This window comes from Neomonachus schauinslandi, chromosome 15 (genome assembly GCF_002201575.2).
Source record: "Neomonachus schauinslandi chromosome 15, ASM220157v2, whole genome shotgun sequence".
NCBI classification, from domain to species: Eukaryota; Metazoa; Chordata; class Mammalia; order Carnivora; family Phocidae; genus Neomonachus; species Neomonachus schauinslandi.
In genome coordinates this window covers 54371391-54388681 of record NC_058417.1, presented here as the reverse complement: position 1 = coordinate 54388681, position 17291 = coordinate 54371391, and the positions used below count along the sequence as shown (strand labels likewise).

The following is a 17291-nucleotide window of genomic DNA, read 5'->3' as shown; positions in this document are numbered from 1 at the left end:
AGTCCCGCATCGGGCTCTCTGCTCCTTGGGAGCCTGCTTCTCCCTCTGCCTCTCTCTCTCTGTCTCTCATGAATGAATAAATAAAATCTTAAAAAAAAAAAAAAAGAATGGGGAAGGATGTTTTAGGCAAAGGGCTAAGTATGAACTTAGAGAGTATGTCTAGGTCCAAGAGTTCCAAGTACCTTTGTGGGATGTGAGTGGGGTAGAGAGGAACTGGAAAGGGGAAAGGAGGATAAGGTGAGGTGCAGGAGGAGCCAAACTGCAGGGACATCATCTCTGGGTCCCAGGTACATTTGGAGACACCAGGCAGAAACCTAGAAGTCTCCCTAGGGCCTGATGTTCTCCTGTCCCTTTTGGCACTGGAACACAAGGTCTTTCTGTCTGGTTGGACAGAAAGCTGTACCTCGTGCTGCACACATGTCCCAAACCCTGGCACTGAGATGGGACACCCATCCTCCAAACTACTAGGCAGATCCCTCCTGGGCAGCACATACTCCATCTGACTCTGGACCCACCAGGAGACTAACTCAGGAGGTAAGAGGTAGAAAATGGGAGAGGAAGCAGAATCCAGGGCGAGGAGCAGAAGAAGAGTGAAGAGTGGTTAGGATTGTCAGATTAAACATGGGACACCCAGTTAAATCGGAATTTCAGATAAACCAAGTATTTCATGGGGCATACTGATAAAAATGTATCCATTATTTGAAATTCAAATCTAACTGGTATCCTATATTTTTATTTGTTAAATCTGCCAACTCTGAGTGGTGCCTGTCTGCTTGGTATCAGTGCCTCAGTAAAAAAACCAGGAGGCAGCCAGGGGAAGTCACCCTGACTTCGGGCATAGTCTGTCCTCTTGGAGGAGCGTCTCAGCAAGCCTGCTTGCTTGGGGCAGCCATGTCCACGGTGCCACACGCAAATACCGGGGCTCCACAAGGGCTCTGGCTGGCAGGGATGCCACAGAGAAAGACAGACACCAGGCAACAAATTATCTCACTTTAAGTCGTAGGTCAGGGACTTGGTACTTTGCTTCCAGTCTCTCCCTTGTCCAATTTACACTACACAGCACTTGTTTATTCTTCCTAGAGCCCAAATTTAATTCTCACTTTCTTAGAAGTCTTTAGCTTCCCCCAGTAGCTCCAGATAAGCACCAACCATTTAGCCTGGCATTCCAGGCCCTAAACATCTGGCCCAATACTTATTTTCCAGCCTTAATTCCCTTGATTCCTCTCCATTCCAGCTGCTAAAACTGGAGTCCTTGGTGACTTGCAAATAGATCTTTAACTTCCCTTTATGTCCGCTTCCTTACCTGTAGAAATCTTTCAAGGCTGAATTCAATGGTAATAAATCTGATGCCACCACCTCCATGTTGCCTTCCTTGACTTCCACCTATCCTCCCCTTTCTGCCCTTGTCCCTAGTTAAAAGTTATAATCTCTAAGTTTTGCCCGCATGTTCTCTAGACATTTTTATAGCCTTTATCCTGCAATGCATATTAATAATCTGTACATTTTTCTCTACTACTAGATTATAAAATCCTTGACAGCAAGTAAGAACTGAATACAGTTTGCTGAATGAATACAAGAAATGAAGTCACAGTAGGGCAGAGCCCACAAAGCAATACCGACAGCTTTATGATGCCGCCAGCAGGCAGAGCATTGAGAGGTGAAGGCCTAATCCCTATTCCCTTGTAGAAAGTACCACACAGCAGGAAACCTGTAACTCAGCAGATAGGGCAGAGTGTCCTGCAGAAAAGCCCCTCATGAGAGAAGGGGCTGAGTGACCAAATTTACACAGGCAGAGAGCCCACTTTTAACCAACTGCAAACAGAGGAGATAAATTTCTAACTTTTTGCTAAAATCATGAATGGAACTGTACCATCTGCTACCTAGGAACCAGAATGTTTGTTCAGAATTTCCCATTCTCCCTCTCCCACTTGACCCTCTGCTAACAGGCAATACAGTACCCAGAAGGCAAGGACAAAACCACTTAGAAATCACTTTCTATTTTCATGGATTGAAATTCAACAAATTTTCAGTGGACATGCACAACTGTCACTGTTAAACTCCAATCCATCTCTTTCATCTTAAGGCTTTGAAAGTTCAAGATCTAAGAAACTAAATAGGTTGAAATTCACTCTTTAATTCAACAGGAGGGAAAACACACCAACTACTCACTCCCCCCCGCCCCAAACTCTGGGGAAGGCACAAGGGCCACACAACTAAGTGCTTCATACTCCCATCTCCCAGGAATACCTGCACTCAAGAATAAAAGCCAGTAACATAGAATAGTTTCAAACTGCAAGGCCTTGGTGAGCTACTATGGCCAAAATCAGTCCAGAAACCACACAGGCCCTGGGCAAGTAAGAGCTCTGTCACAGAAAGCCACGCCTTCAACAGGAAGAAGGGATGGATACTCGATTGCTCAGAGCTTCATCTTTACTAAGCAGTGCCTTCATGTCTGCCCCACGGCTGAGCTTAAATCAAAGCTACCTTTCGCTCCTTTTCAGGACATCACATTAATTATCCTAGCAATGGTTTATTTGTAAATGTAAAAGATTATTATGAAAGCCACACGCCCACTTACAAAAATTTTGGAAAATGGAGAAAATCGCCCTTAATCCCATCACTAATGTTAGCGTTTTGGTCAATTTTCTCTTGGTATTTTTACACAGATATAATCATAATGTACCTATCATATTGCTAAACCGCTTTACACAACTATTAATACTTTTCCCTAAAAACTTTTAAAATCAAGTATATGCAACCACATTAAAAAAAAAATCAAATACTTTCAACATTTATTGGATTATTTTTATTTTCCAAAACTCTAAGTAACAGCAAAAAGCAGGCTATTGGAAATCTAAATTCAATCACTTGCCCCACTACCAGTGACAGCATTTAAGGGATTAACAATAAATTCAGTAAGTTACATCACCCTGAAAGAGGTGTTAAATCAAGTTCTAAACTGCTACCAGTTCAATTTCCAGCTAAACTTTAAATCCTATTCCAAGCTGTCTCACTTAATAGGTTTATCAGTTTGGGTGTTTCACTCTCTTCCAGGGAGAAGTGTGAAGAGAATTTAAACAAACTGAATGAACAGAAAAGTATCAGAGCGAACAGAAAAACTATGTAAGTTTAGAGGCAATGGGGAGAAAGGAGCTGGTATTCTAATCTGTATCTAGTCCCCCACGGCTTCTAGAATAGGGTCACATGACCTCACTCTGACTCTACCTGCCCTGCTGCCACTTCCCCAACAACAAACCAGACTCTAGAGCAGGGTTAGCAAACTTTTCCTGTAAAGGACCAGTTAGTATTTTAGACTTTGAGGGCCAAGAGGCCAAATTGAGAATAATATGTACTTAAAGAACAAAACAAACTTCCACATTTTTTTTATTTGAATATGAAATTCAAAATCTAGTGGGCGCCTGGGTGGCTCAGTTGGTTAAGCGACTGCCTTCGGCTCAGGTCATGATCCTGGAGTCCCGGGATCGAGTCCCGCATCGGGCTCCCTGCTCGGCAGGGAGTCTGCTTCTCCCTCTGACCCTCCCCCCTCTCATGTACTCTCTCTTTCTCTCTCTCTCAAATAAATAAATAAAATCTTTAAAAAAAAAAAAAAGAAATTCAAAATCTAGTAATTGGCTACAATTTTTGTAGAGGTTCTACTAATAAGATCAGGTTCTACTAATAAGATCATCCCCCAGGGGGATGGGATAACATTTGTAAAGTTAAGGTCCCTTTCATCAAATTGATTACAAATGTTCATCTGTTAATGCAGATTCTATAATCAGATTTTACAGATTTCATCTTTGAAAATGTCTTTCACATCTTTGAAAATGATAGGTACTGCCAAATGCTGTTATCATTCCACAAGCATGATTTTAATTGAGCACATTCTTCTCTTAGAAGACATCTATAGAATTCTGTTAGTCTTGATAGTTGCCTTTTAATCGCTTCCAATTGACAGTTTGGTGTAAACTCCTTAGTTGCACAGGTAAATGGATTTTGAAATAAGGAAATTTCTTTTGCATTCACATCAAGCAGCAAAATCACTGCTAGAACTGTAGTTTGTGTTTAGAAATCATATCCACAGTAACTTTGTGTAGGAATGGAGTCTTGCCTTTGTTTTAACTTTTTTTTTTTAATTTTATTTTATTATGTTGATCACCATACATCATTTGTTTTTGATTCAGTGTTCCATGATTCATTGTTTGTGTGTAACATCCAGTGCACCATTCAACACGTGCCCTCTTTAATATCCATCACCAGGCTAACCCACCCCCCCACCCCCCTCCCCTCTAGAACCCTCAGTTTATTTCTCAGGGTCCATAGTCTCTCATGGTTCGTCTCCCCGTTTTAACTTTTGACAGGACACAGGAAGTGTATAAAGTAGTTTGACACATGGGGCGCCTGGGTGGCTCAGATGGTTAAGCGCCTGCCTTCGGCTCAGGTCATGATCCCAGGGTCCTGGGATCGAGCCTCGCATCCAGGCTCCCTGCCAAGCAGGGAGCCTGCTTCTCCCTCTCCCTCTACTGTTCCCCCTGCTTGTGCTCTCCCGCTCTATCAAATAAATAAAATCTTAAAAAAAAAAAAAAGTAGTTTGACACGACTTATGATTCAAACATTCGTTGTCAAAATAACTTTACTATAATTTAAGGTTTGCAAAGAAGCTGTCTTGTAATTTTAGGCTGAAGTCTTTAAGAAACCTTATCAAGTCTGCAGGAAAAGCCAATTTGCAAAGCTATTCAGCATTCAAGAATAGTGGTTGAGAATGATTCTTCTCATTCAGAAAAATTTCAACATCAGCCCTGAACTCAGAAAATTACAAGAAAACTTTACCACTGCTAAGCCATCAAACTATTGTGTAGTAGGGCATGCCAGAATATTCAGCTTCTCTAACAAAAATTAATGGAATTGATTCTCATGGTGAAGTCCACATGAGGGAGTAAAGTTCATTGCTGAGTCTAACAGTTCAATGACACGATGGATTCAAAAATTTTTCTGCAAAGTACCTGCTGATGAATAATACAATGAATAACCACAGACTTTAAACACCTTACATTTTCATAAGCTTTGTAAATTTGTCCAGTTAAATCTTTTTCTGCTCCACACATTCTTACCATCATCAGCTGTTAACAGGTATTAGCAGATCATACGTCAGGTTGTACTGAGTTTTTCCTTAACTTTTTTGAAAATATTCTCAGCTGTCATTATTTTAAGTAGACTATTCATTGATGCCAATTCTTCAGTCACTTCAAATGAGGCACTGACTCCATGAAGAAACCAACTAAACAGTAACAGTGGCATCTGTTGACTCATCAAGAGCCCAAGGGAAACCTCCATGAAATAATTTGCCTGGTATTTTGACTACTGCTATTCCTCCCAAGGACTTCCACATTTTGAGAAGCTGTTCTTGACAAAAGGCTAACACTTTTAAACAAGTCTGCTCAGGACACATTTCTTCAGCTGCTGCAATCACACACAATATAATTCATTCACTATCGTCACTATCGGTAAATGGCTTTCCTTGCTCAGCTAATCAATGAGCCACTGGAGAAACTTACTCCAGTCATAGCCTCACTTTCCTTATTGTGAAGAAATTCTGCTGTGATAAAACAGTCCCTTTAAGATTTCTAATTTTTCCAGGGCGCCTGGGTAGCTCAGTCAGTTAAGCGTCTGCCTTCAGCTCAGGTCATGATCCCAGGGTCCTGGGTTCGAGCCCCACACTGGGCTCCCTGCTCCGCGGGAAGCCTGCTTCTCCCTCTCCCACTCCCCCTGCTTGTGTTACCTCTCTCACTGTGTCTCTGTCAAATAAACAAATAAATCTTAAAAAAAAAAAAAGATTTCTAATTTTTCCAACCATTTCCTTCCTGTGCGTTGGGCCTATCGTGACAACTCTTTAGTCTGGTAATGTTGATGGGTCTTCTCACAGCACAGCTCTTACTAAAGATAGCTTTGGGGGCGCCTGGGTGGCTCAGTTGGTTAAGCGACTGCCTTCGGCTCAGGTCATGATCCTGGAGTCCCGGGATCGAGTCCCGCATTGGGCTCCCTGCTCAGCGGGGGGTCTGCTTCTCCCTCTGACCCTCTTCCCTCTCGTGCTCTCTGTCTCTCATTCTCTCTCTCAAATAAATAAAATCTTAAAAAAAAAAAAAAATTAAAGATAGCTTTGCTACCTAATTTGATAACAAAAGAATTCACACTCCATCATGCCCTAAAACATGATATTCCAAGTCCATTTTTCTCTTCCTCGCCTGTCCTGACATGATTGGCGGGCACTGGTAATAAGGAATAAATAAAACATTGTGGTGTGCTGATACACATGGACTGGAAACACTGTCAAGTTGTAATGGTGTCCTCGCCATGTGTACGCTGAACAGCAATACCAAGCGAGGGGAGTGCCGTGTATCGTCTCTGTCACGATATGGAATCTTGCAGTTATAGTGCAAAAACAGCTAGACAATATGTAAACCAATGGGTGAGGGTTCCATCAAAGCTTTATTTACGGATTCTGAAATGTGAATTTCATACAATTTTCATGTGTCATGAAATATTATCGATTCTTTTTCAACCGTTAAAAATGTAAAAGCCATTCTAGGCTCACAGGCCATACGAAGGCAGGTGGCAGGCTGCATCTGGCATTACAAGCTGTAGTTTGACGACCTCTGCTCTGAAGAGTTGGTATTCCCCAACACACCACAACCCTCCCTTCACATCTCTACACTTTCGATGATATTGCTCCCGGTGTCTGGATCACCCTTTTGGCTTCTTCTCCACATGAGGGTTCCCTGGCACAGCCCACTGGAGTTAATCACCCTCCTTCCACGTTTCCACTACCAAGGTATGAATACAGCCCAGAGAGCCCCTACCACAGTTGATTTCAACTCCTTTGTATGTAGCCATGTCTATCATTTCTCTACCTCTGCAAGAGCTGGCTCACAGCAGGTATTCAAGATAGGCTTGTACAAGAAAAAGCAAAGGCACAGAGCTTCACAAGTGGTACAAGCCTGGTCCATAGCAGCTATATACTAACCCAGCAAAACAGAAGCAATTCCAATCTCTGATTTAGGTGCTTCTCCTGGCAATTAATAAACAAGTAACTTCTCTAGCTACCTTCCCCACAATGTCTGCCCAGCTTTGTTCCTCACCCCGAACACTAATTTTGAGATCAGACTCACATGCAGACTAGAAAAGCAACCAGACTTGTTCTGTTAATTCCTGGGAATGTGTGGAGATCACTAGAAATGTATTAAATTCCTTTTTCTGTTTCCTCCAAAAACTAAGGGGTATTATGATGACTATTTGGCAAAAACTGGGTACAATCCAAAGATTTATCAAGAAAAATTACGGAATTATGTCCCCAGACTATAATTGGGGGGGAAAAAAAACCTAGAAAGGAAAATACATTCACTATTATTGATTTTAGAGGTTATCTTGACTTTTCTTTACTGAATTGTGATTAATAACTTTTAGAATTAAAAAAACCTTTTTGTTGGGAAAAAATCCACAATATTAATGACAGCTTGACAGGGAATCTATCCTGATCCAAAATTAAATGAAAGATGTTGCGGGCGCCTGGGTGGCTCAGACGGTTAAGCGTCTGCCTTTGGCTCAGGTCATGATCCTGGGGTCCTGGGATCGAGTCCTGCATCGGGCTCCCTGCTCCTTGGGAACCTGCTTCTCCCTCTGCTTCTCTCTCTCTCTGTCTCTGTCTCTCATGAATAAATAAATAAAATCTTTAAAAAAAAAAAAAGAAAGATGTTGCCAAAAGAGCTCCTTTAAGTTAAAAGTGAACTGGGGGGGCGCCTGGGTGGCTCAGTCGTTGGGCATCTGCCTTCGGCTCAGGTCGTGATCCCAGGGTCCTGGGATCGAGCCCCACATTGGGCTCCCTGCTCCGCGGGAAGCCTGCTTCTCCCTCTCCCACTCCCCCTGCTTGTGTTCCCTCTCTCGCTGTGTCTCTCTGTCAAATAAATAAAATTAAAAAAAAAAAAAAACTTAAAAAAAAAGTGAACTGTGGTAAATATTTTCGTAAAGTAAGTAACTATTAGAATGTCATCTGGTTTGTGATTTGTAGAACCTGATTTGGACACATATGCAGAGTGATTAGATTTGAGTAAAAAGGCAAATAAGCAACACAGTGACGGCCTCTGGAGAAGCAACAGGAGATGGTGCTGCAACACCAGACTTGTTGAAGACGCGACAAATCCCAGTACACACAATGAACAGCAAAATGTGAGCCCCGCAAAAAGCGGACAACAGGCAAGAGACTGAGCCAACTGAAGAAACCCCAGATACCCCCTTTCCCCCCAACCTGGAGGTCATGACACTGAAGGGCCATGAGGAAGCACCTGCTCCTGGGGAGCCTGCTGCTCTCCTGGCCAGTCATAGCACTTTTCACAAGGCTCACATGGGAAATGTGATGTGCCCGCATCTCTAATAAGCCACAAATACTCATCTTTATTACAGCTAGTCTCATAAAAACTAAATTTCATCTTTTTCAAGCAATGTACAAGTTTTACCATGGAAACAGAATCTTAAAATGCAAAAAAATGGTCTTGTTCTTCAGTATTTTTTTAAGTAAGCTCTATACCCAATGTGGGGCTTGAACTCAGGATCCCGAGATCAAGAGTCACATGCTCTACCAACTAAGCCAGCCAGGCACCCCTGTTGTTCAATATTCTTTATTGAAATCTCACCAGAAATTGATAGGATTCTGCAACTAACAAAGAGGGGGAAAAAAACAAAAACCTCTGGAGTCATTGTCAAATATCACACTGTAGTATGCAAAGGCTCAAATGATACTTATCTGTAATCTGCTTTCCATATTCATATTAACCCACCCATACATAACTCCCCCAAAAAATTTAGTCACAGAAATCATAGATCATGGCTTATCAAAATTCTTCATTTTTAAGTTTGAGAATAAAAGATTTTTTAAGTCCAAGGAAGATATTGTAAGAGCTGATAAACAGTAGATTAAGAATCCTAAATTACTTATCCAAATACATACACATACACAATCATAATATATATAAATGTATTTCTTACAATTTGCTACAAATCTTTACCAATCTTTGAAGAGCTTAAGACAATTATTAGTTCTAGACTGTTTATAAAAATATACAGATACATTCTGTTTTGACACCAAACAAAGCCCAGAAACCATACAACTATGTAACAATAACCACATCAGTGGGAGTTGCCAGAAAATGGCTTTTTAAGATTTCATTTATTTGAGAAAGAAAAAGAGGAAGAGGGAGAGAATCTCAAGCAGACTCCATGCTGAGCATAGAGCCTGATGCAAGGGCTTGATCTCACGACCCTGAGATCATGACCTTAGTCGAAACCAAGAGTCAGAAGCTCAACCAACTGAGCCACTCAAGCGCCCCCTCTCTTTCATAAATTTTATTCATAGCAAATGGCTTTTAAAAAACAAGACTAAATAAAGCTAAAATTTGACTGGCAAATATTTGGACAATTCCAAAAAAGCACTATACGGCTATAGAGATTTGGTTTCCAAATCTCAAGTGATCCTGGTTTAAAACATTCTCTCTGGCAGAAAAGCAAGCTCAGATAGTATTATTCAGGCAGATAAAGTAAGCGTCTAATGAATCTCTGAGTGTGTCTGAACATTTAAGGTAGGCTTTGATTCTATAACTAACTTTTAGCCAAAGTACATATAGTAGGACCTTAGAGCCAGTGTGAACCTCCTGGATATAATACAACTATCCTAACCCACAGAAACATACACAGGAACCCACAGTGTAAGTGCTACAGGCACTTATGAAAGCAAACGCTTTCAGGTGGGGGAGCCACTCATGGGTAAATGACTGCAGCCCACTCTTCACTGGAAAAGGTCTGACACCTGTGAGCCCTCCTGGGCCAGAGAACTAACAAGAGCCATGAACGATATGATGTTGGCAGCTAATCCTACATGTCCCTGCTTCCTTCTTTCTAGGACTGCGCCCTTGACCTAAAGTTTTTGGAACTGGTAAAACTGAGGAGAGAAAATTCAGGGAAGGTTCACTCACATCACTGATTGTGGAGAATGTATGTGAGGAGTACTGAAAACCCTGGTTCATTCCTCCCTAAGTAACACCTTGACTCGATTCAGTTTTCCTGGCTTGAAAAAAACCCCAGTTTGATGAATGTTCGAATATATACATTTGAACTGATGTGTTATTTTGTACACTGTTTTCTGTAAAACAAAGTCTTTGGCCCTGTTAAGAGCAGATCTGTTGTTTAGAACACAAATCCATCATGTAAGATACAGGTAGCCTGAGAGAGGCTACTGGAAGAATGGCAACTGAAGTAAAATTTGGGTATGGAGGAGAGGAATATGCTCTCTGCAGACAACACTGACCCACATGTGCCCTAGGAACTGCCGATTCCACTTTAGGGTAGATGTAGCTAAAGAAGCATTTGGTTAAGGCTGTTGAAGGAGGTAGCAATGAAACTGAAAGCAGTAACTTGGGCATTGTTCAAATATTGGTAAGATGATACTTACACTGTGCTAAATGCCATGTGCTATTTTAAGCACCTGACATATATTAACTCACTTAGACCTCCTAACAACTCCACGGAATAGGTACCATTGGTATTCTCAGGAAACTGACATAGAAAGAGGAAAGTCACTTGCCTAAGGTCCCACAGCTAGTAAGTGGCAGAGCTGGGCTCCAAACCCAATCCGTCTGGCCCTAGAGCCAGTACTCGTACACATTGCGCTGACTGCTAACTATGTTTTTCTTAATTGAGCTAAAAAGAAAAACAAGAGTAATTGCAGATAAACATAAATGACTCTCTAGAAGCTGTTCAAAATATGTCAGGGAGTTTTTCTTAACAGGCCATAATCACAATAACGACAAAATAAGTTACTAAAAATAAAAAACAAAAATGTTACCTTTAACAGGCTCTACTAGAAATTTAATATTCATTTTATGTATTCATTATAAAGTACTCTTAGTTCAATTATAAAATTTAAGTTTTGGGTTTTTTCTTTTAAATAGAAAATACAAGTACGGGCTTCTAATTTATGTTATATTTGGAAAGACTGATTTACACAAATCCTAATGTGATGGGCTACCAAATACTTGGCACCTCTAAGCAGTGAAAGTTTCATCAAAAAGACATAGTAATGTTCTTACCAGTATTAATAGAAACTTACATATAAAAACTACTATTTGAAACTTTTAAGTCATAAAACACCAGGCCAAAAGTTTTTCTCAACCTCTTCTTTCCTAAGCATAACTACGTCTCCTCAATGGGGGTAGTTTCGTGACAATGCCCAAATTTCACAGGAAGGTGGGCACGTGGGCCTTTCCCCTCCTCATCAGAAGTTAATTTGTTAGGACTTATGGTGGCCACATGATGTTTCAAATACTAGTAGGAAACAAATGAGTCGACTTAGGAACACAAAAAGTAAACTGTGATATAAAGAATAAGGAAAGGGATGCAACATTTCAATAAGCTCAGATATGACATGATGATACTATCACAGGCCTGAGTATCTTCTTTATCTCCTAAATAAGTTGAGCCCCCAACAGGAAAAAGGTCACCTCACAGACAACGCTATGAGATTTTTAAGTCGCTAGACTCCTTTCCATCTTCTCTTCCTCATCAGCTCTTGATACTGCTGTCAAATTCTACAAACTGGCAAAGAAAAAAGGGGTGAAAGTTGAGGGATTGTATAGAGAAATAATAAAAAAATTTGTGACTATTAGAACTATTATAGCGATTGTTATAATTTAAAATGCCTACAACATGTGGCCTGTCCTTAAAGAAATGTCAAGTGAACATTAAAACAACCATAAAATACCTGAGAATGGAATTCATTACATTTCAGCAAGAACAGCAACTTTCTATCTCCCACCCACCCTAGGAAGCTCAATTCATCTTTACAAAGGCACTGGGGAAATGTGCTTGTTCCTTGTAATGGCTGTCAATTCAGAGACAATTTGAAGTACAACTACCAACGACTAGGAGTCTCAAACTTGCTGAGTATTCACTTCTTATCTCAAAAGCATCTCCACAGACCTAGAACATGAGGGCATTCACCTAGAATGGATTACACAGGGACTAAGCCATTGAGAAGGCTGGAAAAGGGGCACCAAGGAGCTTTTCACAAACTATAGGCTTTTCCATACCAAATGATGCTGCCAAGCCCTGATAGGCCATATGAGCCTGATAGACTCTTAATGCACTGATTTTTTTTAAAATCCTTTTTAAAAAAGTAATTGAGATGTAATTTATACAACACAAAACTTTCACCATTTTAAAGTGTACGTCTCAGTGTCTTAGTATATTCACCATGTTGTAGAATTACTGCCACTATCTAATCCCAGAACATTTCCATCACCCCAAAAATAAACCCCATACCTATTATCATATGCACTGATTTTACCCATACTTTCTCCGCAGATATCTCTGTGGCCCATGCAGTATTTTAAGATGGCTGGCTGGTGTGAATCTACACAGTATCTATATGGTAAGAAAACAAGAAAGCTACATTGTCCAGAAGGATACTGAACCCAAATTCTTGGCATTTTTAGCAATTACACTAATGTAATTTTTATATATTGGCTAAGAATGGCAGAGAAACTTACATTCAACATCCATCTTCACTTAACACATTAGTGTGCCCCAAATTCATCCAAGATGTTAAAAGAAGGGAAGACAATCTACTAGGATTAGCCATAACTGTCCATAGTTGCAATTTCAAAACACAGAAGATGCAAATGTGGGAAAACCTCCTTTAGTATCAAGCATAGCTGGATTAAAAAAAAACAACAACAACAAAACGAAAAACTTAATCATTAAGTAAATACTGCCCCATTTGGGAAAATAATCCCTACACCAGTCCAGTATTTAAAGTAATGTAGCTTTAAATGCAACCTTATCATTCTTGTGACACCTAGAGCCTCTCCTAATGAGAAAAATAACCTTTAGGCAAAGGTCTGGCAGGAAAGCCTGCAGATGTGTGGTGCTCAGGCTGCTGCAGGGCTCTCATTACCTAAGTGAGCTCATGGCTTCTAAGACACACAGGAAGGAGACCTCACCTTCAGGCATCAGGGTGTTGAAAGCGGGAGGAAGTAGGTCCACGAGGGTGTCTTGCTTTTGTGCACTTATCTGGGGTGCTATTTCCAGAGAAGGAGCTCCTTTATAGAGTGTGCCCAAGATGGATTTCTCTAAGTTGCTCTCAGAGTTGTCCAGCTGCCCTCACCAATAAGTCAGTCTTTGTAGGTTGATAGAAACCACCAGTCAAAGCAGATGCAAATGGATTGTGGGGAAGCCTTCTTTAGTATCTAACATAGCTGGATTAAAACAAAAAAACTTAACCATTAAGCAAATCTTCATTTTAATCATTACTTTCATAGCAAATATCAACTAGGTGCTACACTTGGTTCTACCCTTCCATGGGCACTTAGTTATGAATGGGAGTTTTGTGGGCTTGAGTGAAGACCACAATGAGCTCTTAATTTTTGTCCGGTAAGAAATTAGTTCTACTTGATAAACAAGTAAACAAGATCCAGAAAAATATTTATTGGTAATTTAACTCATGCTTGCTGACATTGCCTAGCAACACTTCCAGTGACTTCTGTTGTGCAACAAGCTGTACTCTAGTAATGTATTTACAATTTTACTGCAATTTGCAATGATTTAAATACATTTTCATTTCCTGGATTTTCCAAAACACAGTCAGATGCAATCAAATAAAGTTCATGACATATATACAATGTATAAATTAACAAATTTGCCTCAAAATAGTTATCTATGGAAGTAGTGCTACATTGTCCCTGTTTAAAGATGCCCAGGGAACAGTCCTAAGTTAAAAAAAATAATAACACTTGGCTAGATGAGGCTATAAAGCATTTATCCTCTACCTATAAGAAACCACCCAGTGGGGCACCTGGGTGGCTCAGTCGTTAAGCGTCTGCCTTCGGCTCAGGTCATGATCCCAGGGTCCTGGGATCGAGCCCCGCATCGGGCTCCCTGCTCCGCGGGAAGCCTGCTTCTCCCTCTCCCATTCCCCCTGCTTGTATTCCCTCTTTCGCTGTGTCTCTGTCAAATAAATAAATAAAATCTTAAAAAAAAAAAAAAAGAAACCACCCAGTGGCCAGTGAAACTCCAAAAAACCTTCACTAAACTAGAATTTCATTTTCCTTTACCCCAAGGGCATTAAGAGGCCTGAGAATCAACTGCAAGTGAAAGAATCCAAAAATTATCTACTGTCTTTAAGGCTTACATCCTCTTATAGGGTCTAAATAATAAGGCAGAAACCTGGATATTTTGGAAGGCAGGTTTTTTTTTTTTTTTGGTGACCTTTCAACTATATACTTTTAATAATATAATTGCTATACAGTAAAAAACCCAAAGTTAGCTAAATTTGTAGACACATTTGGGAATGTAATTGCTCCAAATTTCCCATTCTTAAATCTGTTTTTATAAAACTCTTCTAATACAAGATGGGACTTGTTCTGAAAACAGGTGGATTAAATTCAGTCTTTGTCAAATAAAAGTACAAATTACCTAGCAAGATGTGAGGTGGTTCTTGTATTGGAAGAGGACTAATACATGCACATTATCATTTTACTGCATGCTAATCAAATACTTGGAGCTGAATAAGAGAAAATTCTAATATAGCCATTTTCTAAAGGGTTGGATTCCTCAGGTCTAGCACAAGTGCCTACTATACCAATTAGCTAAAAGGATTATTTCAAAGTTTTTCTTAAAGCAAGATTATTCATGAGTTTAGGAAAAAAATACCAACAAAATTAACAAACTATGTTATGAATAATCCTCTTGGTTTAGGAAGAAGAGAGCTCAAATTCTAGGACTTTATTTGTGGGGCAAGAAGGCAAGCCTATGGAAAGGCAATATTTGTTTTTGGTGGATTCAACCAAGTTTGCCAAGACTGTCTGCCATTATGATGAGTGGCACTCAATTTTTAAACTTTTTTTAAAGTTTATGTTTAAGTAATCTCTACACCCAGTGTGGGGCTCAAACTTACAACCTCAAGATCAAGAGTCACATGCTCTGCTGAGCCAGCCAGGTGCCCCGAGGGGCACTCAATTTTAACGCATTTCTTCTGGATTATTGCAAAGATTACTGCATATCACATAATCTCAGATAATATCAGGCACAAAAAACACACAAAATTATTGTAATTCATGTACAAGTTTTAAAAAAGTAAAAAAAAAAAAAAAATTAACCAGTAAAAAAATACATACCAAATAAAAAAAAAGGTCTATATTTGTATTCCACAAAGGGATCTATGCAATATATAAGGCCACATTCAGACTGGTACAAATTCTGGAAATTCATGCTGCAAGTGAGAATTAAAAAAATGCTGGCCAGCTCAAAATTTTAAAGTAAACATTAAAATCAAAATAAAAATATTCCTGTGGTCTAACCTTCAAGGGTAACAAATGGGTTCACCTTAAAAAAAAAAATCAGTGCCAATAAGTGTACAAGTGCCATCATCTGTATCCTCAAACTCCCTGCGCTCCTAAGACCTGGGATCACAAGGGAATGAAGTTTTCCAAATCATCACAGCTTCTGAATGCCCATAAATCTACCAAGGAAGAAAATGGATGTCTACCTCTTATTTCTGGAGATAAAAACATAAACCTATACACAAATGAACAGTTAACAGGATATAAAAAGATGGGAACACCTACAACCTCCAATCACCCAATCAAGCTTGGGCGTTCATCTACTTCTGTTGATAACTAAGCCAACTCAAGCGCCAAGACTGATTATTCTGCACTTACCCCACAAGCAAAGGAAAGACAGATTTTAAACAAATAAGCATCAACAGGACAAAAAAGCAGATGTTAACATTTACACAGATGTTGACTCGTTTCATCTGTCAATTCAAAATGGTAAGAAAACCCTTCTAATATAGATTCCATAGTCTACTCAATGACAACACAACATACAGAGGTTGCTGAAACATTACCCAAAGTATTATACGTATTTTACTGAAAAATAACCGAGCAACCAGATTATAAATAAGTTCCAATTATGGGAAGTATGCAGATTTTCAAATCAAAACCATACTGCTGCTTGACCACACCATTCAACTGACCAGTATCCTCTAAGGTAAGATCATTTCACCAAAACCGATGGAAGGATGGCAGAAAGAACTCCAGTGAGAAAGGACCCGCAAAGCAATGGCCACAATAGAAAAGTAACAGTTAACACGAGTCAGACTGTAGCCAAGAAAAAGCTTCAACTTATTTCAACCAATAGCAGGGAATCTCACAAAGAAGCCAATAAGCTTCCTAAAACCCATGTCCCCCAATCCCAAACAGTTTCCCAACGGGGCTTACTTCGGTGACAAACAGGAGCTCCTCCTGTCTAGTTTCAGTTCCTTCTACTCCAATAGAGGCTTCCTGCTCTCGGCTCACCAGGCGGCATTACTGGGTGGCTCTTAAGGGTTGCAAGCCTCACGTCCACCTGGGGGATCCTTCTAAACACGCACAGCACCTGGGAGCCCCAAACGGACGGGAGGCGCTCAAAGAGTACGGGGGGTGTGTGTGTGAAAATGGAATCCAACATTTTGCTCAACTGGAGGGCCCGCCTCTGCAGCTTTCCTTCTCCCGAGGCACCTAGCACTAGGTGGTCCTTTAACGTGCTTGAAAGGACACGAGGAGGAGGCAAGGACCTACACTCAGACACACGCAGATTCCCAGGGAGGGGGTTTTCCAGCTACTGGATTCCTGCGGTGTGAGCGCCGGGGCTCCCTCTGCCAGTGTACTTCGCTTGGGCCTGGAGACACATTCGGACCCCATCGCCCTCGGGGTCCCCGACTCAAGCTGGGTCAGGTGTCCCAGCGAGTTCCAAGCAAGCGAGGCCTCCACAGACAACATACGGGCTTCAGGGACACAAAAGGCCTCCCGGGCAAGGAACCCGGGGCGCCTGACAGAACCTCGCGCCGTCATTCGCAGCGGCTCTAAGGCTGGCCCCCGAGGCACCCATCCTGGTTCTGTGCTGGGCTTCTTATCGCCCCACAAGTGCCTGATACTGTGGTTTTACGGTCTGAGGAACAGTTAGGCCTCACAGGCCTGGCCTGAGATGTGCGCTCTCCGAACCCCGCACTCCCGCCTTCCCCACTCAGCGGCGGGGCCCGGCTTTCCCGCCCCACAGCCCGACCAGGGGTTGGTGGCAGATGGAGGCAGTTGGGACCGGCCCCAGCAGGTTGGAACCGGTCTGGGCCGGGCCGGAGGAGGAAGGGGGGGAGGGAGAGGCCGCCTCGCGCTCTCCCTGCGCGCGTGACTCACGCTGGCCGCTGACGTCAGGCG

At 41.2% G+C, this 17291-nt stretch overlaps 1 protein-coding gene and 1 long non-coding RNA gene across 3 annotated transcripts in view; both read right to left on the bottom strand.

Moving 5' to 3' along the window:
* The window catches only part of UNK (unk zinc finger), a 34116-nt gene that overhangs the window by 16645 nt on the left and 180 nt on the right, over positions 1–17291 (bottom strand). The gene's annotated exons all lie outside the window — the stretch shown is intronic.
* Positions 11445–17108, bottom strand: LOC110581793. Its single transcript, XR_002480410.2, has 5 exons — positions 16320–17108; positions 13044–13298; positions 12591–12755; positions 12364–12465; positions 11445–11637 (listed from the first exon to the last, which is right to left on the bottom strand). It is a non-coding gene; the product is annotated as an uncharacterized LOC110581793 (long non-coding RNA).